The 26,134-nt window shown below is 42.3% G+C and overlaps 1 protein-coding gene across 1 annotated transcript in view; it reads right to left on the bottom strand.

Moving 5' to 3' along the window:
* KLHL4 (kelch like family member 4) overlaps window positions 1-22,150 on the bottom strand; it is a 76,361-nt gene extending 54,211 nt beyond the window's left edge. The window contains exon 1 of the mRNA XM_018914437.3: window positions 22,042-22,150. The gene's annotated coding sequence lies outside the window, so the exon portion shown is untranslated. The remainder of the gene's footprint in view (window positions 1-22,041) is intronic.
* Window positions 22,151-26,134: the final 3,984 nt, after the last annotated feature.

Here is a 26,134-nt window from a genome sequence, read left to right as displayed (position 1 = left end):
GCTCACCCAGAGCTGAATGCTGAAGGCACCCCCAGAGCCCAGGGGGTGCTCTGCCCTGGCACAGCTCAGCAGGGCTGCCAGAAACAGCCTGGGACGTGAGAACCCCGGTGAGAGCACCAGTGAGAACCCCGGTGAGAGCACCAGTGAGAACCCCAGTGAGAGCACCAGTGAGAACCCCGGTGAGAGCACCAGTGAGAGCACCAGTGAGAGCACCAGTGAGAACCCCGGTGAGAACCCCGGTGAGAACCCCGGTGAGATCCCCAGTGAGAGCACCGGTGAGAACCCCGGTGAGATCCCCGGTGGGATCCCCAGTGAGATCCCCAGTGAGATCCCCAGTGAGATCCCCAGTGACAACACCAGCAGGATCTGGGAAAAGGGGGGAGAAAAGTTTTCCCTTTCACTCAGTCTTGGTGGGGAATTTGTGGTTAAACCATTGGGTGTTTTCTGGGGAGCAGAGACATTTTCAGTCTGAGGGGTGGTGATTGCATCTGGTTCTGGAGTTCAGGAAGAATTGGGTGGGGCTGGAAGGGCTTGTCCTTGAGGAAGAGCTCCCAGATCCCTCTCTCAGGGTGCCAGAAGGCCTGGGAGATGTTCTGAGAGCCCCACAGTGCTGCTCCTGCCCAGTGCTCTTTGTGCACTCAGCCAGCTGGTTGCAGTGAAGCATCCTCAGTCCAGCCCATCTTTAATATCTCCACTCCTCACTATCATCTTCTCCTTCTTCCTTTTTTATTCACAAACAAGCACAGTGCTGGCCAGCAAAAAAAAACACACCCAAAACTCTAAAAATGTAGAATGAAGTACATTTTTTGTGCTCATACCCTCACATGCAATACTTGAGGACACCTTTCTGTGTGTATTTTTGTTATTGCCTGGGAAATTTTCCTCTCAGTTTTGGCATTCTGCTCTCCAGACTCCTGAGGAGTTCACTCAAACACCTCTCTGCTCTGCAGCTCTCTGACTGCTCCCTAAACTCTTGCTTTGTGTTTAGAAAAGCTTGTGCTGTGATACACTTGTCAAAACGTTCTCAGAAAATAAGCCCCAAGTAGAAATGCCTGTCAAATAATGCAAAACTGACAGTTTTAGTCAAATTAATGGTGACTGATACCATTTGCCACAAGCATCAAAGCTTCCAATAACATTTTCTTCCTGGCAACAGGCAAATATTTTTTTTTTATTTGAATTACTTTTTTTCCTTTTGCTGGGGTGAAATGAACAAGGTTAACTTTGTATTCACACAAATTCTTTGCTATTTATCTCATTATCTAGCTAAATGTGGTGCTGTTTAACAAAATACCACACCCCTCATGACATGAAATTTTCTATTCTACTCCTAACAAGCTGAAATATATATATATGTCTAATTTATATTATATAATGTGTGTATTAATACACTATGCATAAGACCCATAGTTTCATAGAAGTTTATATTTAAAAATTTCCATATTTTAAAGTAACTTTGTGGGTGATCTGTGGGTGGAGGAGTGGTATTGGGAATTTATCTTTCCAACCTAGCACAAGGTTGAGAGAGGGCTGTGCTCTGTGGCTGAGACTGGGGCAGAGGAGACACCAGGCAGGAATTGCTGCAGAATTCCTGCTGGATGAACAGAAACTGTGCTGTTAAACACAGTTTAACAGGGGCTGCTCAGCAGAAACTCAAACACAACATTGATTCTCATATGAAGGAATTGCAGTAGTGCAAGAGACAGGAAATTTCATTGGATTTCACATTTTTAAACACTTTCAGGTGGAATTCACATTTCATTTGTTTGAAGTTCATTCTACATCGAGGCTACAAACCCTAGTGATGAGCACTCCTTGCAAAAATTGGAATATTTCCTCTGAGTAACTGAAGAGCAGATATGTTCAAAGTAGCTGACTTAGTTTTAGATCCTTCTGCAGGAAAAATGATAATGGGGGGGAGGGGGGAGAGGTTTTGTTGATTTGGGGTTTCTTTTTTTCAATTGTGTTCTGGAGGAAACCATGAAAATAGAACTTGATAGAGCCCCAAGGCAAGAGCAGAGGAGAGGAGCCAAATCCCCTCTGATGGTGCAGGATTTGGAGCCTGCTGGAAGCCCCAGTCTGCTGTGAGGGGTCTGGATTTGGGCAGGAGCAGCCCTGGAGCCAGAGCTCCCAGGGAACACTTCCATCCCTGGCCATCCCTGGCCATCCCTGGCCATCCCTGGCCATCCCTGGCCATCCCTGGCCATCCCTGGCCATCCCTGGCCATCCCTGGCCATCCCTGGCCATCCCTGGCCATCCCTGGCCATCCCTGGCCATCCCTGCCATCCCTGGCCATCCCTGGCCATCCATTGCCATCCATTGCCATCCATTGCCATCCATTGCCATCCATTGCCATCCATTGCCATCCATTGCCATCCATTGCCATCCATTCCCATCCATTGCCATCCATTGCCATCCATTGCCATCCATTGCCATCCATTGCCATCCATTGCCATCCATTGCCATCCATTGCCATCCATTGCCATCCATTGCCATCCATTCCCATCCATTCCCATCCATTCCATCCCTCCCATGGCATTCCCAGTGAGGGGCTCAGCAGCAGAGCCAGGGCAGCTCCTGCTCTCCCAGGAGGGCACTGAGGAAAGCAGCCAAACCAGGAGCCAGGGCTGGCATGTTACAAACCACACTGCTCAGATCAGCCTCTCTGGGTTTGGTTTCTCCCCTTTTTCAGCATAATTTTCATGGTGTTTGCTGGAGTGGCTCACCTGCCAGCTCCAAGTTATTCCATAGGAGTTTTTTGTTTGTGCTTGTTAGCAGAGTGGAGTTATGGATCCTCCTGGCTCCATTGGGCAGCTGGGGAGCCAAGGGAGGGCAACAATCCAGGCTAAGCTTGTCTTCCTTTGCCTTCCTTTTTGTCTTAGACAGGATTATCACACACCAGTATCCATGGAAAACATGGAATTGCTGTCCCATGAGAGCCAGTGCACACCTGCCAAATTCATGTGTAATGCATGTGGGGTAAAGTAGAATGGAAACCCTAAAGCTGGTTTGTGCTTTCCAATTCACTATTTCAGCTCCTGCAGCACTTCCAGGAGCTCTGGATCCGTACCCAGGGCACAGCTGGGAGAGCTACAGGGGAAAGGAAAGGAGAAAGGAAAGGAAAAGAGAAAAAGTAAAGGGAAAGGAAAAGGCAGCTCAGGGGTTGCCATGGAGAAAAGAGCTTTCTCTCTGCATTGGGGTGAGCAAAATCCTGTCCTGCACACAGCACTCCATCCATGGAATCAGGATCACAGAGCTGACTCCTGTGCTCATGGGGAGCTGGACTTGTCCCATTCCTCACCAGGCAGCTCCTTGGTTTTGAGGAAGATGATGGAATTTTGCTGTTTCCCTGCTGAGCTGGGCCATGTCTGACACTGGGAGGTGTTCAGGTGCAGTAACAGCTTCTGGAGGAGAAAAAAGCTGAGGAAAACCTTCCCCTTGCACACTAAAGCAGGTGGATTGTGTCTTGGTGGAACATTTGCATTTCATCCTTTGAATAAATTAATGTTTTAAAGCAAATGCCCAAGGATATTGCAATTATTTTTGCAATCCATACATTTATTCAATGCCTATCAGAAAAGCTCCTGTTAAAGACAGGAGGTAACCTGGGGTAAATGTCAATTACTGCTGGGTGATGTTAGGTCTATAGTGGATGCATTTGAAGACATTTTAATATTTAACATTTGAAAACTTTGACTGCCAGATTTTTAATGATGCTGCTACTGGTTCAGCTGTTTTTGTGTCTTCAAAAATTAAAAACATTTCAATATTTAAAATAAGTGCACTGCTCATTTCAAGGCATATGTTACTGCATATGTTTGCAGCTCTGCTTCTCTGAATGTGTAAGGCTTTTTGGCATATATTGGTATTTCATTCTGAACCTGGGGGAATTCATGTTTGGAGTCACTGTTTGAATTCATTTGGGGTTTGATTGTTAAGAGCTCCTCTGGGAGTCAGGGAAGGAATCCCAAGAAGGTATAAATGGAAACAAAGGTAGGAGAAGAAAGAAGGCAGGTGGTGGCAACAATGGCTTATCTTTTTTTAGATCATTTATTTAGTACAAAGGAGACTGCCTTAGAAATCCTTTATATGCTCCATATTCATTTCCAGTGATAAAAATACCATGTTTCCATATTCAAAATACATTTTGAGCCATGAAGTTTAGCTAATAAAAACCCCTGAATTAATTGGTGCATCCAAATCCCCCTCTCATGGTCTTCTAAAGGACTGAGCACCTGAAATGAACCTGAAAATTAAACTCAAAGTTTTTCTGCTCCAGCAGAAAACTGGTGATGCCTTGGAGAGATCTCAGATTATTTTTATTAATTTATTTTTTTGTTTTCTGTGATTTTCTATTCAGTTTATTGTGTTTCTGTGTTTGAAATGTGTGGGATTTCCTTTCCCAAAGGAGCAATAGTTGACAGGCTCAGAGAGGAGTGAACTCAGAGTGTCTGATGGTGAAGTTGTAAGCACTGGATGAACTGGTTTGTTTTTCCCCTGGCTCCAGTATTCTGTCCCCCGTTCAGTTTTGGCCAGCAGTACTAAATCAAATCTTTACCACGTCCCATTTGACAGAAAACAAATTATCAGTACACCTAATATTTCCACACAATTTTCTGAGCAACCTGTCATGGAATCACTGCTCTGAAGAAAAATTGCCCTGTATTTATTTTATTTATTTCAGCAGGGATTTTGTTGGTTTTTTTTTTTTCTTTTCAAGTCTTTCCAGAGCAGAATTAAAATTTAGCACATGCACATTTAGCAAAAATATTTTCATGTCAGCGTGTCACTCAACATTCCTTCCCTGTTAGCCATGAAATATTTTTTTCCAAGTCACATCTCTAGATAAAAGGGAAAATCTCAGGTATCTTTTAGCATTCAGAAAACAGATTTCAGCTTTCTTTTTGCATAGAATAAATTAATTTAATTTTCAACATCTATATCCAGACAGGCAGAAAAGTTTGTGGGTTACTCTTTCCCCCAGGTTTTGCCTGTTCAACCAAAGGAACTCATCCCTGAATTTGATCTAGAGTGAGAACTCATCCAAAGCATGTCCATTTCCTATTGAATGTGTCACTCTGGCAGAGGAATATTTTCATCTCCAGATCACTGCAAAACTAATTAAAATTCAAGGCATTAATTATACTTCAATTAAACCAAACCATATTTCAGAGGAGTGTTTTGGCAGCATGAGGAAGAGTCTGTCTCCTCAGCAGCTCGTGAGGAGCTTGTGACAAATTATAAAGTCACTGGAGCCAAGGAGAATTGTTCCAGTCCATTGAGTGTGTCTGTGTAGGGGTAGCTGCAGGGTGTAAAGAGGGAAAAATAGAGTGGTGGTTGAAACTTTTCCAGACTTACACATTAAATTGGTTCTTTTTTTTCTCTCCAAGCAGTTTTCAGTCCATTGGTTTTGGTTTTGCCAGTGATTCCATTAACCTGTTAGACAATAATGGCACATCCACTGCTCTGGTAACTGGGATTTCTCTGAATGCCATGGCTCAAAATGCTGCTTCTCTGCCTGAGAAAATGAGTTTATAAAGCAGAGAATGTACTAAAACTTGTGGCCAACAACGTTTGGAGACTCTGCAGGCGTCTACTTTTTTCTCCTTTGTCTTTATTGGTTTCTTCCTAAACATTTTTAAACACAAATGTAGATGTGATCTACAAATGTGTGTGATTTTGGGATTAGAATTGAAATGATAAGTTGCTTTATAGCTTGAAAAATATTAGTTAGCTAATAAAAAATCCCCCAGGATATTTGGGGGGTGGGGGGAAGAAAGGAGTTTTTGGTTATTCGGGGATGATTGTTTTTTTTTTTTTAACAGAATGTAGGCAGCTGTTTACTGCAAAGCTTTTTTTATTATTTTTTATTTTTGTGGGTCACATTGCACAACAGGCAGGCAACTTTCTGTGACTGGGATGTGAGCAAGGAGGTCCCAGGTCCAGCAGCTCCCACACTCCTTATCTCTATGTTTTTAAGCCTACAGCTTGGTGAGAAAAACATAAAAATATGAATTAACTGTTTGGATTTGCACTTTCTTTAATTGGTTTTGACCTTTGTTTTCTAAAGCCTCCTGCACTCTTTGCTGCACAAATAGAAATACAGGGAGCACACCTGGCTGGGGCTGCTGAGGATTTTAGGCAGTAGTGCAGCATTCTCCATCTTTTCTAAGGGGTAATTAATTGTAGGCAAGAGTTGGGATCTGGCAGCTATCTGACTTCTCCCTCTGCTGAAATTAGTGAGGTGAGTAATTAATACTCATGGGACTGCTCAAGGCAGGGGCTTCTGCACAGCAAAGAAATTCAATGTTACTGAGGCAAACAGTCAAATGATACAAAAATGTGTCAAGTGTGCAAAGGTATTGATCAGGTTATTGACAAGGCATTGATCAGGTCATGCTGGAAAATCTGAGTTTGGAGGAATGTATTTAACTTTGGTAAATAGGAATGTGTCTCTATCTGAATCAGAGTGGAGCTCTTGGGGTATGTCCAGCAAATTTCATATTTCATATTTCTCTTCCTGTGTGGTGCCAGGGAAGTTCCTGAGCTCAGTTTGCTGAAATGACTCTGTGAGTCCTGGGGCTGCTTCCTCTAAATGAGCTTTTCATGGGAAACAGAGCTGGGCACTGCCAAAGGTGTTTCTTAGCAGATTGGCGTGGATGTTTTGTGACTCTATAGAAAACGTTTTTAGGGCATGTCAGCCACATTTCCAGCCTGATATAACTGTGTGGAGCTGTCCAAGTCCCAGCTGAGTTTGGTCTTTGAGCAGGGTCCAGGTTGGATCCACACCAGGGATCCTCCTGTAGCTGCACCCGGAGAAATCCTGGGGATAAGCCACGCCACAAAAAGGACACGTGGCTTGGCAGAGTGTTTGTCACAGCTCACTGAACCCTTCCTGCTCTTCAAACTTCCAAGAAATTCCTAATTAACATTTGTTTACCAGCTCATTATAGACCTTGGTGGCGTGTGACAATGACAGCAGGGGGATTTGAGCAGTGATGCTCAGTAATGTGAATGATCCCACATTATTTCACTGTAATCTTTCATAAGAGTCTCAGTTATTTCCCAAGTTTCTCATACCTGGCAGTACTTAATGAGTAAGTCTTGGCTCTGTTCAATGGAACTGAGCTTTCTAAGTGGAAATTGCACAAAAGATGCAAATTGAACTAGAGCTTTGGATCCTGATAAGCTTTTTTCCCTGTGCTATTTGCATGAGCCTGCAAATAGCAGGGAAAATCAAAGTTGTTGAACTTTGATTCGGTCCTTTTGTATGAGACCTTTATTCTTAGTTTTAAAAAAAAATCTATTTTTATTTTTAGAAGGAATTGATTGGTCAGATTTATCAATGATTTAACCTGTTGCAATTATAATTTCTGCAATTATACAGCATGGAAATACCATTATATTACATCATGTAAGCTCCTTCTAAAGGGTCATTCCCTCGTGCTTTGCTGATTTAAGTACAGTTAGTGAACATTTAGAACCACAGCAATAATTAAGGTTGGAAGAGGCCTCCAAGATTGAGCCCAGCCTTTAAACACCCACTAAACCAGGGTGTGGAGGCCACATCTGCTCTTTTTTGGACACCTCGGGGTGGTGACCCCACCACTGGCCTGCTCAGCCTGTTCAGTGTTTAACCACTCTTTCAGTGAAGGAATTTCTCCCAACCTGGCCAATGTGGAGAAGGTCCTGCTGTGAGCCCTGCTGCCACCTTTGTCACCTGGGGCCCTGAGCTTGCCCAGAGCTGGTGCTGGGAGCACCGAGGCTGGTGCTGGGGCTGATCCCTGGATGGGCCACCAACTCACCTGAGAGTTGGGCTTGATGAGCCCCGTGGGTCCCTTCCAAGCCAGAATATTCTGGGGTTTGATGCCCTTGGCTGCTCCCTGCCCAGGCTGCAGGAGGTTGGTGACACTGACCCTGGGCACTTTGGACCTGATGCTGCAAACACCTGATGGTGGCACAGCCCTTCCCTGGGCAGGTGGCTCTCCAGCAGCCCAGGGCCAGCACAGAGCAGCTCCTCACACCTGGGGGATGCTGTGGTCACTCTGTTTTGTAAGAAAAGCAGGCACAAATGCTGCTTTTCCCATTCTGGGCTCATCTGCATTGAGGCTGGTTCTGGGTACTGTAGCTACCAGCTTTGGTACCAGGTTATTCCTTCCTGGAGGTCAGGTCAAAAACCACCCACTGCAAAAGTCCTGGTTATGGAAAACTCTCATAAACTCTGAAATATTACTAGAGAGAAAATCAAAACACATGGTCTGCTTGAGTAGAAGTTCAGAGTTTTGTGCAAAGCTTTTGAATCATGAAGGGTAATTACGGGGATGAACATTTAAGTGTCATTTTTTGTGGCTTAATATACAATTGCTTTCTAAAACTCTTCACCAGAATTCTCAGAACTGCTTCTCTGCTGGAGATAGCTCCATGTTTATCCCTGACTTTTAATAACCTTTTCTTTAATTCTGTTGCCTGTACAGTGGAAAGAGACTTTGTGGATTGATTTAGTTCTAGGCTGCTTTTCCTGCTCAACTCCTGTTCTGTTTTCCCTTCAAACTGTAAAATCTCCTCTTTCAGTCATGTACTGAACACAGAATTTCCCATGAAAGAAAGTGTTCAAGGTTGCTCCTGGAGGCAATGGGAAATATTGAAGGGTGAAAGGGGAATGCTCTGAAAGGAAAAGCAGACAGGGCTGGGAGTGGTTTGGCCACGTGCAAGTGGATAAAAGGCTGGTTCAGAGTGAAAGTCTTCCCAACACGAGAGAGTGTGAGCAGCACTGCAGTGCCTCCCTGGATGTGACTCTGAGAGCTGTTGCTGTTTAATTAGACAGGAAAATTGTGACCCAGTCATGGCACGTGCCTTAGAGTAACAGGAGTTTGAGCACATTGCAGTGAATATTAGAGCTGTTGCAGAAGGGAAATGCGACGCAGAAATTTGAAATTACTTCTTTTTTAAATTAGAAAATATGGGGTTTTCCCTTTCTTCCTATAGTGTATGAATCATTACTATTTCTTATTTAATTATTTCAGCCCTTTCCTCCCTCCTGAAGTGCCCCTGGTTGCTTTGTTTCCTGGCCAAAGATAAAACTGCCTGTGAAGCCAGCAAAGCCTGTTAAATAAGCTGTCAAAACACGAACTGTTTCATACCTTGGAGCTCAGTAAGGAAGCCAATTTTATACAACTTAAAAATGAAAGTCTCTCGGTGTCACCTTGCTGGAAAACCTGGAGATAGACTGCACAGAGCTCCTTTTCATTATGATGCACCTGTAGGCAATCCAATTTCTGTACAGAATGGTGGAGGAAACATCACAGCCACAGCAAAACTGCCATGATAAAAGGCAGGGGTTTCTCTTCAGGAGCAGGTTTTAAATAAAAAGGAGAAGATTGTAAATAGGGTTCATGGTGTTAGAGAAGGATTTGGGTAGATCTGTGTCAGACATCCTTCGATGTGCTAGAGAAGGCTGAGATTCAGAAATGTGAGAAAATAGCACCTTGAGAGAAAACTGGAATACTTCAGAGCAAGTGCTCCACTTTCTATCTTTGCAGCTCTAGCAAGGGCTCTCTTCTGAAGTCTGACTAAAGGCAGCTTTTTCTTGGATGAGAGTTTCACATTCATTCAATGACATGTGTAAGCTGCATTGCGTTTGCACACGTGAAGGTGTGGGAGCTGGCTGAAAGGTGCAAGAATTAAATAAAGAATTAAATACTGGTTTGAAGTAGAGGCAGCAGGTTTTGTATTTCAGTAGGAATAGTTTCATCTTAAGGCTGAAAGCTCTAACCATCAGTTTTTTCTAAAAATGCAGAACCCAGCCCTGCTCACACGAAAGTCAAGGGGCAAACTGAGAATATGGTTCTTATTTAGATATTTGATTCAAGAAAGTTTGTTAAATGCCTCCAAGCCAGAGGATATTAAGATAGAAACAGAAATTATGAACAAAAGGCACTCTTTAAATAATCAAAGGCTGGCAAAAAGCATTATCACTTCAAACTGTGGTAACTGTACCAGTCTGTCTGTGCTGCAGCACTAATGAGTGCTGACATCTCAGAAAAGATCTAATTATAGAGCAGGGATTCCCTGCAGAAGTTTTGACATTTTTAAATACAAATAATATCATTTGGGGTAAAAATGCAAAGGGTAATGGTTTCTTCAAAACAAATGTCTGAATAAAAGTTGACATTGATGTTTAGAAAAGATATCTAAAAGGAAAGAAACTTGCTTTTGACTGCTCGTGGGAATGTCAGCAGAGAGTAAGGGACAAAACTGGAAAAGAAATAAGGAATGTTCACCCTTAGGAGGGGAACAACTCAGCTGTCTAGAGCACCCCAGAACCAAACCATTCTAGCTGGGTTTGGCTATTCTAGGATGCTCCCACAACCACTTGGAGGTGAATTAAAACAGCCTTTAGTCCCACATTTCAAAGCACTGGAAACAATTCTCTTTGTAGCTCTGCAAAGCGTCCAGATGCCAGTACAAATGTCAGACCAACATGGGCTCAAACAGGGCAGCTCTTCCAGAGGATTTGTCAAGGACAGGCGACTCAAGATTGGATTTGCTGTGGAAATACATTTATCCAAGGGTGCATCTGAGGTGGGAAGAATTACAGTGCGACTGATGAGCAGCTCTGAAAGCCTCATCTTTGTTCCAGAACCAGAGGGGCCAAGCTACAACTCTCCCCTTCCCTTCTTTTCCTATCTGCTCTCATCTGTCATGCATCACAGTTTCTGATTGATTACTCATTTCTTCTGGGCATTAACCATGCGCACAAGCACCAATAATTATTGAATCTCTGTGTTTACAGCTCCTGCTGCCTGCTTGTAAGTGTCCAACAGATATTTCCTGCTCTGCACATCCTCTTGTGAGAAGTGATAAGAAGGAAGGTGCATAAGAGGAAAAATAATTGGCTAAAGTGCAAAATGAGATAGGAGTGCAAGCTCATCTTGAACCTTGAGGGAATTTCTTAGCAGTTACATAAGGCTTGAGCTTGGAACTTTTCTGTCCAGCACATTTATAACATCTGGGAGAGGACTGGGGTTCTCAGCTGTTAACATTTCCTGATGATGCTGAGCAGCAGATCATCAACTCAGGCCCTGGCAGTGAAGAATGGTAGATTTGAACAAAAAGCTCAGTTACTGGGCAAGAAAAGGGCCCTGGGATTCAGCACAGAGAAATGTCAGATTGTGCACTGGTGGAATGATGGGCTCTGAGTTGTGTCAAGAGAGAAATCCTGGGTTATCATTACAACATCGTGAAAATGTAAAATTATGTGCCCCCCCCCCGAAAAAAAACCCCAAAAAAATTAACTCTGGGGATGTTCAGCTGGATTTGTTTGGCTGTTACAGGATTTCCTGATATCAGATTGTGCTCACTGAGAGAGGAATGATATTTGGGTGTCACCCCAAAGGGGCTCTCCCAGGGGCACAGCCTGCTCTGCTGTCACTCACTGCTCTGTGGACTCCACCACAACAAGAACTGTGAGCAGCCCAGCATAAAAGAGATGAAAAGGAGTGTAAGAACACAAGGAAATGAGCAAGCCCTACAGCTCTGTCTCATTTCAGACTGAATTTATGGAGTGAAAAGAGGAATTCACACCAGGTTTCTCTGTGCAGAGCTATTGGTTTAACCAAAAAAAAAACCACCAACCAACCCCATGTTGAATTCTTGTATAAAAAATAGACCTTGTAGTACTGAAATCCCTGGGTGTAAGCCATGTACATCTCATAAATGCACATTCTGGCAAAAAAAAAAATAGATCAAACATAAGGATTTATGCACAAACTAATAAAATATATTAAGGCAAGAAATGAGTAATATGTAACTTAAAAAACCCCACAAAACACAGCAAAAGAAATATCACAGATTTCTTTCTTTTTTAAAATTATTCCTTGACTCCAGAAATAGCCTTTATATTTCCTTTTCTAGTTATAGTGGCATTATCCCAGACTAGAAACATGAATGGTATAGAAGGATGCAAATGGAATAGCTTGGAGCACTAATGGAAGAATTCCTGTTATTTTTTTTTTTTTTTGCCTTTGAGCTGAGTTCAAAGATTAGTGCTGTAAGCACAGTTAAAATGTATCAAGTGGTAGAAAATTAATTATGAATGTACTTTAAGTAGAGACTGTTAAACTGCAGCAGTTTTTAATGTAGAACAAACAGCAATGAAAATTATTATCATTATAGATGCTGACAAAAAAAAGGCCTTTCAAGGAGCCCAGGAGAGTCGTGGCTGTGACACATTGCCGTGGGTTTGTCTGAGGAAATGAGAGCCTTCTCTTGCTTTGCAGGAATAGAAACCCTTGGTCCCCCACAGAGCTAAAAGCAGAGAGGATTTCAGGGGCAGTGTTCTTACCCTGAGAGTTTCTGAAGTTAAATTTAGTTTTTAGCTCCGTTTCTGAGCATCATCTGTGGTTTATATGCTAGTCAGCCTTGATCAAACCCCTTAGGGCTGGGATTTTATTGGTATTCCTGACAGATGTCCTGTACTCTGGGGTGAATTGCTGCTTAAGCAATAAATACTTTTAAAAATATATTCCCCACAGCCAGGGAAGAGTGATTAAGACAAAAAAGCTCCACAGCCATTGTCAGAATTTGCAAGCATTTGTTGCTATGGCTGTAATTAAAATCCTGAAAGAAAATCAAGCTTTTAGGCCAGCTTGTGCCATCCATAAAAAAAAACAAATACCAATTTATTCCCCAAAATTGTCTGCAGCACATTTTGTTGTTTATCAAAACAAATACTCATGTAAGTACTGTCTTGATTTTGTTAATTATATTCCCACCAATACACCAGAGACTATTCTTTCAGAATATTAATTTCTTTATGTAAATTAGGAAGGGGGGTTAGAAATAATGCTGCTGCTGCCAACCATTTATCTGTTCTGTGGTGTAAAGAGATCCAATTTCAGCTGATTACAGGGTGGTAATTGTGGCTACTATTGTCATTTGATTTTTTAGAAGGGAATGGGGTTTATAGCTTGCAGGACTGGTATTTTCAAATGGAAGATTTTTGTCGGGACTCTGTTCAAGAAATACTTAAAATTTCCAGTCAGAAGCCATTCCCATTCTTGCTCCCAGGAATCATTACTGTGCTGGTCAGGCCATTTCCCATTCCCCAGACACAAAGATTTTAGATTTTTTCATACCAAGATGGAGAGGTGACAAAAGCATGGTCCAGGAACAGGTTGTGCTCTCTGATAAACAGCTTTTATTCCAACACTGGAGCTCTCTGTGGGCGTTTATCTCCTGGGCATATGGGCTGCCATCATTTAGCCCATCAAATCTGCAATAGTGAGGGAACTGTTCCAAGATCAGAGGTGAATGGTGCACAAGAGCTTGCAGAGAAGATGTCTGCCAGGTTTGGACTTTGTCCCAACACAGGGCTGAGGTTTGTTGTATAAAATTTTGGTGAAAATTCTGTCCAGTGAAACTTTGTGGTTTCGAGTGCCAACATTACAGATCAGTGCCATCAGCTCAGGAAGGAGGAAATTCTCCCAAGCAAGATGGCAGGAACCTGGGGTGCAGCCTTCAAGGAGCAGGCTACAATGGGCAAATTTGGGGCAATAATGAAGCACAAAGAATCATGACCTGCTGCACAGGGACATTCATTTCTTGGCTTCCAAACCAGCCCAGGCTGGGGGAGGCCCAGCACCCTGCCAGCTCCACACGGGCAGGAGCCTTTCTGGGGAAAAAGGTGCCCAAGGGGCAGGATGGGGTGTAGGCTGGTTCTGTACTGATTTCTCCCCTCCTTTGCCAAGGGCACAGCTGGGCTGTGTGTGCAGCTGAGGGGCTGGGATTGTTCTCCCAGCCAGGAGCTGCTCTCAGCCTGCTGTGCTCACACCAGAACCGAGGTTTGAATTCTGAGGTTTGAATTCTGAATTCTGCAATGAACTCTGAGCAGGCAGGGATGGGCTGAGGGGGACCAGGGACACCCAGGAATGGTTTCACAAACGTGCTGCCATGTCCTGGGCCTGCCTTGTGTGCCACAAAGACATCAGATGTCTTGTTTCTAAACAATCTGTTTTCCAAACCCTTTAAACATAAGCTAGCCCTTTTCCTGTTCCAGCACAAGACTTATAACAAACCCACTGGCACCTCTTAAAATATAGTTACAACATTTCTGGATCTGTTGTGACTTCGTGCTTCCCTCAGTAGGAACAGTACTGGGAGTCAATTAAAATGCTGAAGGAGAAATTAACTGAAGGAGCAGATGAACCAAGCAGATGAAAGACAAGTAATTCCTTCTTACCTAGGAAATACTTCTTCCAACAAAATAGATTTGAAAGAAGCATCACTGAGACATTTAGATGGAGAGAAAATGGTTCCTTAAATTCCTTCTTATTTCCTGGATTTTCAAATAAGGCCTCCAACAGTTGGATTGCTCTTGGAAGCTAATTCTTTTTCAGCAGTTCAGTAGGGGATACCAGCAACATCATTTTCAGTGTCTATTTGAGCAATACAGGACTTAAATCTTCTTTATGAAGATGTTTCCAAACACTAAACTATAAGGAAATAAGTTTCATATAAAATCTTTTTTTTCTACTTCTGTCTTTTGGTGAATAAGAAAACTCATTCATATTTTGACCATTTTTCAATTGCTATAACTTTTGTCTGACTTGGAGTGCACTGAGCTAATGGCTTAACAAAACAGATTTAGGATGAGAATAAGGACCCAGGATCCAGGGATAATTGTTCCTAACTTGCTGTTAAAGCATTTAGTGGCCTTGGTAGTGACATCATGGCATGTCTTATGAATTCAATCCCTTGTCTAGGAGGAGATTTTATATCACTAGAAATGGAAATGGAGACATAGTGGTTTTATTTCCTATGTTTTCACCTTTAACCAGTTTCTGTTCTGTCATTATGTGCAAGTCTTGATGTTTGTCACCAAATAAACCAGCTCCTGTCCTTTGTGTAGTTAGAGATCTCAACTTGTGCACAGCTTTTCTGGTGCATTAAAGCCACGTTCAAAAATTATTTGAAGTTGGTGTATTAAAATATATCTGTCATCAAAATACATCAGCAACACTGAATTCATTTCCATGGCCTTTTTTCCTGACCTTCTCAAATAACACTCCAAAATGCATTAGGATTTAAAGGAACTCTGCTTTAAGCTTTTTGTGGTCACGTGTTTACTATTTTTAGACAAATATTCAAGTTAGGCTTCAGAACTTAATTTCTGAAATAAGTTATTTGAAGCATGACCTGAGTTTACTTCCATGTATGAATATTATATGAAAGGATTAAGACTAGCCTTTGGAAAGCAATCCCAGTTCTCTTACAAGACACCATTCCTTTTCTCAGGCAGCTTTGATCTGCTGTTCTTTAAAACCAGGCAGATTTTCCTTTCTTTAGTAGAGGTTTTGTACTGGATATCTGCTTAGGAAACTAAGTGATATATTCAAATTCCTAATTAACACTTAGTGAAAGGCTCTAATCCATCCAAGATGAATAAACATCCAAATATTAATAACTTAGAATAACTCATAATGATAATAACTAATTCAGAATAACTGAGTAAAAGATGAATAATAAAAGCTGTGCTGCAAATGATAAAAATATTGCTGTCAGCAAAGAAACTGAATTTCTGAGAAAGTACAGAAACCACGTTTCAGAAAAAGCCTCCAGCCATATTCCAGGGTTATGTAAGAATTACTTCTGTGTCTTTGCTACCTCTGTTCAACTTTAGAGTGGTTCTTCCTCCCAAGACTGTCCCTGTTCACAGCTCATTGCCAGTCTCTCCACTTCAGCCACCCCAAATGTTTTCTGTGGTCAGGGGGCTGTAAAAGTGTCAAAGGTGCAGAAATTGTGGGTTTTTTTTCCTGGCTCTGCTCCTTTGCCAACTGCTTGTCCCCACTGAGGAGCAGCTGGAAAGGAGGAAGGGTTTGTCAGGGCTGATGCAGAGGATGAGGCAGGAAAACAGAGGAAGGCTGGGAATGGAAAGGTGTGACAGAAGCCCAGCCTTGGGGAAGGGGGGTCCTGGGGGATTTGGGATGACAAAATTCTGAGCCAGTGGAGGGGAAAGAGTTTGTGTGAAGTCTGCACGAAGAGCAGTTAGTGGGACTTGAGAAAAAATGAAATTGTTGAAGCAGCTGGGGAAAAAGAAATAAATAGATGCATCCTTATGATTTTCACCCCACAAGGCAATAGAACATGTTTAACCCAAGCCCCACTGAACAGTCATGTACAGGAAATAAAAAAATCCACTTTTTTTCTTTTGACTTATTGACAGATGGATCAAGTCAACATTCAAAAGTGACATATGGAAAAACTTGTAATTTTTTAAAGAGATCATTTTTCATGATGCCTTCTAAAAGGAGAATGGAAATCAGGACAGGATCTAATCACATTTCACATTACTTGCAGAGTTTCTCCTCTCAGGTGCAAAAGTTCTTGCAGCCACCACAGATTATTTATTGGTGGGGGTTATCTGGTCTGCTCTGCACCATTACCTCTGCCTACCAATGCTTTCTGACCTGAGCACACAGTTTGCTCTCTGGATTACAGGAGACTCCCTGTGTGTGATATCAGCTCTCACAAGCTGATAACGGTGTCACAAATTCTTTCCCGTTTTGATGGAGTGTAATACAAGCTGTTGTACAAGTCTTCATGTCTCAGGCTTTTTGATACTGTACATTTATTTTGTAATTCTGAGAGTTCTCAGACACCAAAATGAACCAGACAAGTGTTGACAGCATGAACAGTAGGCACAGGGGGGGAAAAAAGCAAAAACTGGAACTGAGAATATAGGAATTGTAATTACAGTTTTAAGTATTGGATTTTTAAAAAACATTTTTAAAAAGTTAAGATCCTTAAATCCCTTAAACTAAAAGCTGGAATATCATCTTTCTCTTTGGATTTTGCTGGGTTTGGGAGGCACTGGCATTCCTTTGTACCTCACCCTGTCAGGCAGCAGAGCCACACCAAATCCTCCTGGGCCAGGGTGTCTATGGCAGTCACAAATTGCTTTGTTCCCCAAAATTCATGGCCTGAGGTAGTTCAAGGAACAGGGAGAACATTTCCTCCTGCTAGAAACTTCTATCAGTCTCTTCAGCCCACATCCAATGTGATATTTTCGAGCTGTTTTCTCCATTACTGCCAGACCAGGCTCTGTGGATGTGTCTGGATCAGTCCTGAGCAGACACAATTCTCCATTCCTCATGTGATCCCACTCTGCTTCCTCCAGAGGACTGCAAACCAGGCACACTATTGGTTCCCAGTTCTTATGCTTGGGAAAGTATGAATAAACAGAAAAAGAATATTTCAGTCTTTTGATAGGAAGCATTCTTTTCCCTAACATTGGTGAATGTGTGCTAATAATTGTTAAATGTTACTAACTGAGGATCTGATATGGAATTATTTACTGGAGTACCATCTTTCTGCTCCTATTGTATAAATCTCTATTATTAAAATTTGATTTTAACTACCATTTCATTGTTGACCCTGCCTCTGACAGGAGGGTTGGGCTGGATGGGCTGGGACCTTCAGAGGATGTCCCCAGCCTGAATTATTCTGTGATTCTGAATTGTTACATGTGTAATTGCAAAGGTCCATGAAGTAGACTGGGAAAATCCAGGTGTACCCCAAGAAAAAGGCCCCACAGAATTGCTGCAGCTCAAGGGGTTTATCCCTTTCTCAGTGACTTTTGAATCCACCCATTTATGAATATTGGCATCACTTAACAGTAGAATTTACCAAGAGCCTTAAAAGTGCTGTAACCTTTAATCATGCTTTACTTACTGGTTTTGTTTGTATTGATCCAGCCTTCTTTAAATGGAGTTAGAGAGTAAAACCTTCTCCCTGCTCATTTCAGAGGCCAAGGCAGCTCTCTGAGATTTCTCAGCTCTCTGAGATTTCCTGGAGCTCCAGCAGAACCGAGCAGCCGGCTGCCTGGAGATGCTGCCTTTTTTCCTGGTGCATATTTTTGCAGGTTATTTTTAGTGCAGTTATTTGTGGTGAGCACTCCAGAGAGTTTGGGAGAAGGTGCTGAGCTGCATTTGCAGGCAGGGAACAGGGACAGCTGTGGGCAGGCTGTGCTGCTGTGGCAGATGTGTGTCCATGGGCTCTGGGGACAGGGACAGGGATTCCAGCTCCTCCATCCCTCTGGCCTTGCTCAGCCTTGTCTGCCTCATGCTCTCCCAACCATCAGACTCTTGGGTGGGGCTGTAAATAGAATATGACACACAGACTTTGATGGAGCTGATCTCCCCTTCTGGGTATTTACACTCCAGTCTGTGGGCTAAATTTGGGGACCTTTCTGTCTAAAAATTCTCTGCAGAGGATATACACTGAGGGAGAGGAAGAAAACCATCACCAAAACTCCTCCAGGGGATGTGTTCCTTGATATTATTATTCCTTGGACATTTTCCATGTAATTTATAGTATCTTCAGCTAGCTAATGGAACAGAACTGACACTGTCTTAATATTTGACAGGCTAATTATCCCACATGTAGTAAACAAGGTTTTATGTAAAGACTTCACATTTTCCTAAGTGAAACAGAAGCAGACAGCCCTGTTCCTTTTCTGAGCAAAAGATTCAAGGGCTGCACACTTCACATTATGCAGTTTTATTTTTGATGTTGTAGTCAAGTAATTAGATCCTGCCTTATCTGGTTGACTTGAAGACTCCTTGCATCAACCTTTTGAGTACTGCTGCTGAGCATGCAGTGGCCATGAGGATTTTTTTATCCAGGTATGTTCTGTGGCCAAGTGGGTAATGCAAATTTTAAAAATAATTCATAAATATCTAATCCATACATATGTGAGAATAGATAGATACTAGGAAATCATCACAAAAAGATGATTCACCTTTTCTGTAGCCCACAGTAAGTTGGTGTTTGCTCTCTAAAATGAGCATCTGTGGATTCAGCTGTTTCACATATCCTGGCATCACTGCCTATTTTTATATTCTGTATTTACACAGAGTACATTTGACCCCATATAGCCTGAAATCATTTATGTCTCCTCAGAAGCGACAGAGAGTTAAGGAACCTTGCTTTGTCAGGCTGTAGCTGTGATAACAAGCAGTTTCCAAATGGAAAATGGGCAATTCCTCCAAAGTTATTAGTGCTTGTTTTCCTGCCCCAGAGTATGCTCCTGTGAGTACAGAACACCTATTAGACATGGTCTGTAAAAATCCTCCTTAAAATGAGGCATTGTCTTGCTCTGTGCAGAGTTTGCTGAGGGGTATTTTTTCTTTGGTAATTTTTTGACAGTGTGAGTGAAGGCAATATGTTCTTATTGCAGTCTGAAATTGTTCTGATTTTAACAAAAATAGTTCAACCTCTTGCTTCTAGGATTACAAAGCAATACATGTATTGGCTGGTTTTCAGTAGTTTTTCATATTGGCAAAGTATGTCTACCAACACTTAATAGCAGAAATCATGAACTGTTTAAAAAAATTAAAATATCCAGACAGGTTGTTCTACAATTGAATGTAAATCTTCTAGATATCCATGCAATATTTACAGGAAGAGTGAGAGGATTGCAAACTTCCTCCTCCCTGTGATATTCCAACCCTTCTTCTCCAAATGTGCTCCAATGGGGATCAGCTCTGCTGCACAAGCAAATTAGGCAAGAGCTGTGCTTTTTATTGGTGCTGCCAGCAAGGTGGTGGAGGTTTCTGGAATGAGCTCTCCTAAAGAAATCTCTCTGGATCTGATCTCTCACTTGGTGCAGGCGTATGTACAGTCAGCTGTCAGCACTACCTACAGAGCTTTAGTGTGCCCAGAGCTTTAAAAAGGACAGAACCATCTAATTATATAGAAAAGTCATGAATCTAGGAAGTAATTGGATTATTTTCTTCATGTATTCAGCTTCTCCCTGGTTTAACTCCTTCTTTGCTGCCAAGCCACTTGACTTAACCAAGAAAAGTAAAAAGCACAGTAAGGAAATTGCTTCAGCCCCCTTCCCATTCATCCTTTCCATGCACAACAGAGCTGTGCTGTGTGGGCATCACCTGCTGGATCTGAGCTTCAGAGCAGCCCTGGAGGCAGAGTCTGCCCTCCAGTCTGGTGTCTGCACCCCAGAGGCAGCTGTGGGTGCCCTGCTCTGCTGTGCTCTCAGCTTTCCTCCCAGAGGAGCTGGAGAAGCAGCCAGGGTGGGCTCTGGGAAGCCCAGGGTGGGCAGGGGGGCTCTGGGCAGCCCAGGGTGGGCTCTGGGCAGCCCAGGGTGGGCAGGGGGGCTCTGGGCAGCCCAGGGTGGGCAGTGGGGCTCTGGGCAGCCCAGGGTGGGCAGGGGGGCTCTGGGCAGCCCAGGGTGGGCAGGGGGGCTCTGGGCAGCCCAGGGTGGGCAGGGGGGCTCTGGGCAGCCCAGGGTGGGCAGGGGGGCTCTCAGCTCTGCTCCTGAGCTGCCTCAGGATGAGTTCCAGAGCCAGGAGTGCCCAGCCCAGCACAGTGTCTGCTCCTGGCAGGATCTCTGCCTGCCCAGAGCTCACACAGCTGGAACTCCTCCCAGCCCCCCCAGTGCTGCAGAGGGAAGCACAATCAATCACAGAAATAAAAACAAAGCCAAGAATGTCTTTATCCCCGAGAATATCTTCAATGCTGATCTCATCTCCCCACTAATCTGTGTCATTCCTTTGTCCTTTTTCAGCCAGTCTAAGTTGAAATTCCTCCTGCACTTGTGTCCTGCTTTTCAGTTCTGTTGCCTCTCACTATCTTATTGTCAAATTTCTCTGCATCAGCCACAGTCATTTTATCATTCTTGTGGTTATCAGGCTTTATGAATGGGATACCTCTAACCTGTTTTCTCCTCGCTGAGGAGATGCTTTGTAAGATCCACTTCCTCTGCTCATTTACAATAAACTCAGAGATGGGGTAAGCACTGAGCACACTGTCTAGTGGAATCCTTTTGGATGAAGTCATTTATTTATCTCCATTATAACTTCAGGAAGTGGTGAGGAACACATGGTGCTGCAGTTCAAAACAGAAAGTGGTGTGAGGGTAAAGATATGGAGAGAGAACAATGGAGACAGGAGAGCAGACAGACAAAGACAAGCACCCAGTTGAGTGCAAGATTGCAATCATGCTGATTATTTTCCTCCTGTGCTTCTTCTTCCTGGCTTGGATTTTTATTTTTTCCATGCTCTTGATACCATCCATTGTAGGAGAAATTCACATTGCCTGGCTTCAGGAGCCTTCTGTGCGCCATTGACAACAGAGAGTCTAATTTGCTTGTCCTAAATCACCCTCTGGAGGGGCCTCTCTCCTCTGCTGAAGCACCTAGAGAGCATTGCTTCATATTACTGGTATCTGGAATTAGTGTCAACATTCCTTATAATGCACTTCTCTCTCTTTCCTGCTGTGGTTTCAGATAAGTATGGGAAGCATTTGTCAAACCCAGGGAATTGCTACCATTTCAGTGATATTTTGTTGAATAGTTACTCGAGGGTACTGGAACTCAAAAGATAATGCAACACTAATTGCAGCAGTTATGATTTCTAATATTATTTTCTTTACCTTTGAGAAAGTTGTTTGGGGATTTTTAAATCAGTGGGGAGAACACAAGATATGGCTGAGGGAAGGATTGTTGGTATATCCCCTCACTGTTCTGCTCATTTCAGCAATATTAGCATCATAAAAACATCAAAAATCAAACTTTCATAAGCATCTGTTTAGTCTTCACTGACACAAGCACCTTTATTAGCAGTAATGAGGGCATATTTGAGATTTGATGCCTGCAGAGTTGAGCATTTCAAGGCTAAAAACACAGAGTTCAGATCACCATCTCTTTTTTTATCCTTTCCTGGCTGTATTTGAGGAGTTTTCCTTGCTGCTCCCAAAAGCACTGCTCCACCCCGTGTCCCACTCAGAGGTGGCACCCTCCCAGAGCTGTGCTCTGTCCCTCTGTCATCCCCAAAAGCTTTTGGCTGAAGGGTTGGCATTTCTGAGCAGGCTGTGCAGAGCCCAAAGCCAACACTCACAGCCTGTCTGAGATGTATTGTTTCCGTGATAAGCTCCTGACTTTCCTATGAGTTACTCCAAAGGCTCAAATAATAAACATGCAAATGAGGGGTCGAGATAAGACCCAAATTAAGCTTTTTGTCCTACCTTGAAGAAGCTCAGATTGGAAGCAGCCAACTTTCAGATAATGGCACAATGCCGCGAGAGGATCCTGACTTGTGGGAGGCTTTCAAACAACAGAGCGGGCAGCACACGGGGCTGGTTTCTCACATTTCAGTGACAGATTGTTTCAGAGAACTCTCTAGCCCATTTCCTATTTCCTTTGCCCTTGGCCTGCTGAGGAATATTTGCATTTTTCCCTACAGCATTTCTCCTCTGTGCACGGAAGCTTCTGATAAACGTTTTCCGTTGAACTTCCCTCGGCATCCCCGTGAAACCAACGCCTTTGCCAGGACCATTTCCTGGGGCCTCCTCCTCTTTCTGCTGCTGGACCAGGTCCACGTTGTCCCTGCTCAGTGCCACAGAGTGGAACCTGGCATGGCAGGACACTCCCCAGGCTCTAAACATCATCATCTCCAAAATCTCCCCAGAAATCGAAACCCTCCTTGAAATTATAAAAACATTTCCTGCAGGATAATTGCAAAGGGAAGAAGTGACAATTCTGGAGAGTTGGAGCTAAACTTTGAGGGGTTTCTGTGAGCTCAAGATGTCCTTGGAGGAGCAAGACAGAGGTACAATATTCTGTATTTTATGCCCTGCTGTTGGTAGGTGATTAGAATCGTAGCAGAGCAGAGAACACACCAAGATGAATTATAGTGACTCTTTCACAGCAGCTTTCATTTATTTTACAGAATAATATTCAGCAATGTCCCCCTTCCAGCCTGCTAAAACCTTTTTGTGTTTTCCATTTTCCTCTGAGTCAGAGGTTTGAATAACTTTTCAGTTACAGCAGTTAAGATTTGGGTATTTTTGTACAGATTGAAGTGGCAGCTAATGCTTTATTAGAGTTTTACTGTGAAAATGAAGTTGCTAAGCTACATCCCTGTTGCAATTAACCTCAAATTTAAAAATCTGTTAAAGCAATCCTTTCAGGATGGCAAATAAAAGGTTGCCCTTTAAGATGGCACAGAAAAATTTCTTATCTTTAATTTCTGTTCAAAACATGTTTTGTAAATAATCCTAAGGTAGATCTGGCCTGTACTATAATATTCACCCCAAAGGCCTATCTTGAAAAGCCATTTTTTTTCCTAAAAATGAAGCAATGCCTACAAAGTAACTTTTTTCTTGTCCTAAATTTCTCTTTTGCTAAAAACTGCAAGCAAATGCAAATCTGTTCAATCTATTTCTCCATCTATTGCACAAGCATTGGAGTGTCTCCATGAATTTGATGACACAACTTGAACAATTTGATGACACAACTTGAACCTACAGAAAAAAATATGAAACATATTCACTTTTAAATGTGCTCCTTGAGTGCATTTCTCATTGAAGGGTTTTACAAAGCATCACTCCCAGTGTCATGGATTTTAGCTCATCTACTGCTGCCCATGTTCCCCCAAAGTCTTGTGAAAACTGATAAAAAAATGTGTAGTGCTGGCTTACCAAGAATAATTTTTAAATCTCAGTAATTTATCTTGAGGGACTCTGTGATCAATATCATACAGCCCTGTGAGCCTGCTGCTTTATTATCCTTTTTAGCCAAGTGTGGAGAGATACAGCATTGATTTTTGTTTGCTGTGTGTGCTGGGAAAACAAAGGAGAAATGTCATTTTTGAATGCCAAGGTTATATGAGTATCGTTTTATTGATTTTCAATTAAATAAAAGTTATGTAAGGCAAGAGCTGACATTGCTTTGGGGAAAAAATAAATGCCATTGAAATAAATTTTAAAGAAGCCGAGCAATAGCTTGGAAAATAATTTATGGCAAGTTCATTTCCCCAGCTGAGCTTTCAAAAATTGTTTTGCAATTGGATTCAAAGTAGTGTAGTTTAGATAACTCTGCACAAATTTTAAATAGTAAGGATTGAAAATATGAAAAAAGGAACAGTAGAGTTCTTTATTTGAGAGATTTCCTACTTTTGGGGTTTTCTATTGTGATGACCCAATGCATTACAACTGACTTCTCTAAGAAAAAAAAACCTGAGGTATTTCATATTTCCTCTGTTTTTTCCTATTAATAATAACTTATTCAAATGGTTTTTATTTGCTCATTAAAGTAAATTTTATTCATTCAGAAAGGCCATTTGCTTAAATCTGTGGTGTCCTGTAGGACTAAGCTGCTGGATTTTAACACAGGAGGAAGGAAGCCACCTGCTGCTGAGAGAGAGAACACAGAGCTCTGCTGTAAAGGCTGTGTGGCAGGGGCAGCCTTTAATTAGAGATAAATGGGCAGGAGAAAATCCACATTTAAATGCATTTGAAATTGAATTTGTTACCCCAGTGCTACAGGAACACTGGGGTTTGATGTGCTCTTCCAGCACAACCAGCACTGACCTGCACTCAGAGCTTAACCTTTAAAAAACAGGAAGGATTTTCAGGGACCTTCTGTTCTGAATTTAGATTGTCCTCCCTTTCTCTTTAACTGTGCACTTCAGAAATGTCACACACATTTCAATTACTACTGAGGAGTTTCTGTCATCCCAAAATACCAATAATTTAGCTGCTTTTACTATGAAAGTGCTGTAAAACTTCAAGAATTGGAAATGAGGGTGGAGATTCTAAAATATATCTTTATATATATATAGTTTCCATAGATAGTGAGATTTAGAGCTACTGCTTAGAGTATCTATATATATATATATCTCAGATTCTTAACTTCTTGCATATTTTTATAAATGTATGAAGTAAGAAACCTTTGTAGAAATGCTCAAAGAGGCAGATTGGAGAAATCAGACACAAGAACCCCAAACCTGCTCATCTCTTTCAAATCCTGCTGACCAGATGCTCTCTGCCCAGCAAATTCTGCTCATCTCCTGAGTTTTTCCAAGTAACTCACAAGTTCTTGTGTTCCTTGCCTGCATGGTGATCAAAACCCCTCCGTGTGCCAGCTGGGTGGAATCAGCATCTGCCACCTGTCCTCAGTGGGATCCTTAGCAGCACCTGGGGAAAGAATTCCTGTGTGTGCTTTGCCAGATACAATGAGATTTAATTCCCTTTTAGCAGTTCTTGGGAGCAGGAGAACCCAAAAGGTATCAGGAATGTGGAAAAGAGAGCTCAAGATAATCAGTGAATAGAGAACAGGATATATTTTTAATGTTTAGGTTGTTGAAACGCTCAATGAAAATTTTATCTTGGCAAATCATCAGAGCTGTCCTGTCATGAAATAATTCTCTGCAAATTGTTTCCTGTTATTTCCCATGTTGCTGTTCTGATACATTTATAAATTTCTCCATCACCTTGGCATAGATAATCACAATTTTATTTCCCCGAGTGTTTTTTTTTAACCCTGGGTAAATTTTCACATGTCCATCAAAAATGATGAAAATTTGAAAAAAAAATAGAATCCCTTTCTGCTGACAATCACTTTATTCTGCAAGGGTAAGAACGTTTGAAGGAGGACCTGAGTTATTAAGTGACAAAAGGCAATGGGAGAATTGCAGGGGGGGAAGAACTGAAGTTTCAACACAGCCTGAAGAGGAAGGAGATGAATTTTTAGACAAAGGGCAGGGTGAAAGGATTGTGTTGGCTGCAGGAAATGGCTTCCTGGTGTCTTGTTAGTGTTATGATATCACTCTTACATTGATAAAAATAAATATTTTTGTATCAAAATTAATGAATAGGTTCAAAGGTACCCCTGCCATCAGTTTTCTGTGCAATCAGAGTGACTCACTGGACTGTAAATTTTGTCTCTCTGTGAAAGAGGCACATCTGTAGAGGTGATGGGTTTACAGATCCCAGGTTACCTTTTTCTCTGTAAATAAAACCACTTATGAAACATTAACAGTAATTAGAAAATTGGATCTCTTTTGGATCTCCAAAGCTTACTGAGTTTTATATTTAAGGGATAAGAGCAGGTTAAATCTGTAGTGGTTGGAACCTGATTTTCTTTTCATTCTCTGTGTGAGGCAGAGCTGTGTGTTGCCTTTTCCATGGAGTTGGTGGTTTAGAACATTGTAAACCTTGGGAAGCAGACAGCACAAGGAGCTCTGCTGCATTTGCATTCCCAGAATTCCATAGCTCACAATGTTTTATAGAATAAACGTTCCAGCAGTGTGGGGGCTGTCACACTGCAGTGTGAGCA

The sequence above is a fragment of the Serinus canaria genome, chromosome 4A, assembly GCF_022539315.1.
Source record: "Serinus canaria isolate serCan28SL12 chromosome 4A, serCan2020, whole genome shotgun sequence".
NCBI lineage: Eukaryota > Metazoa > Chordata > Aves > Passeriformes > Fringillidae > Serinus > Serinus canaria.
The sequence above is the reverse complement of the archived record's forward strand: the minus strand, read 5'-3'. Positions and strand labels throughout refer to the sequence as shown.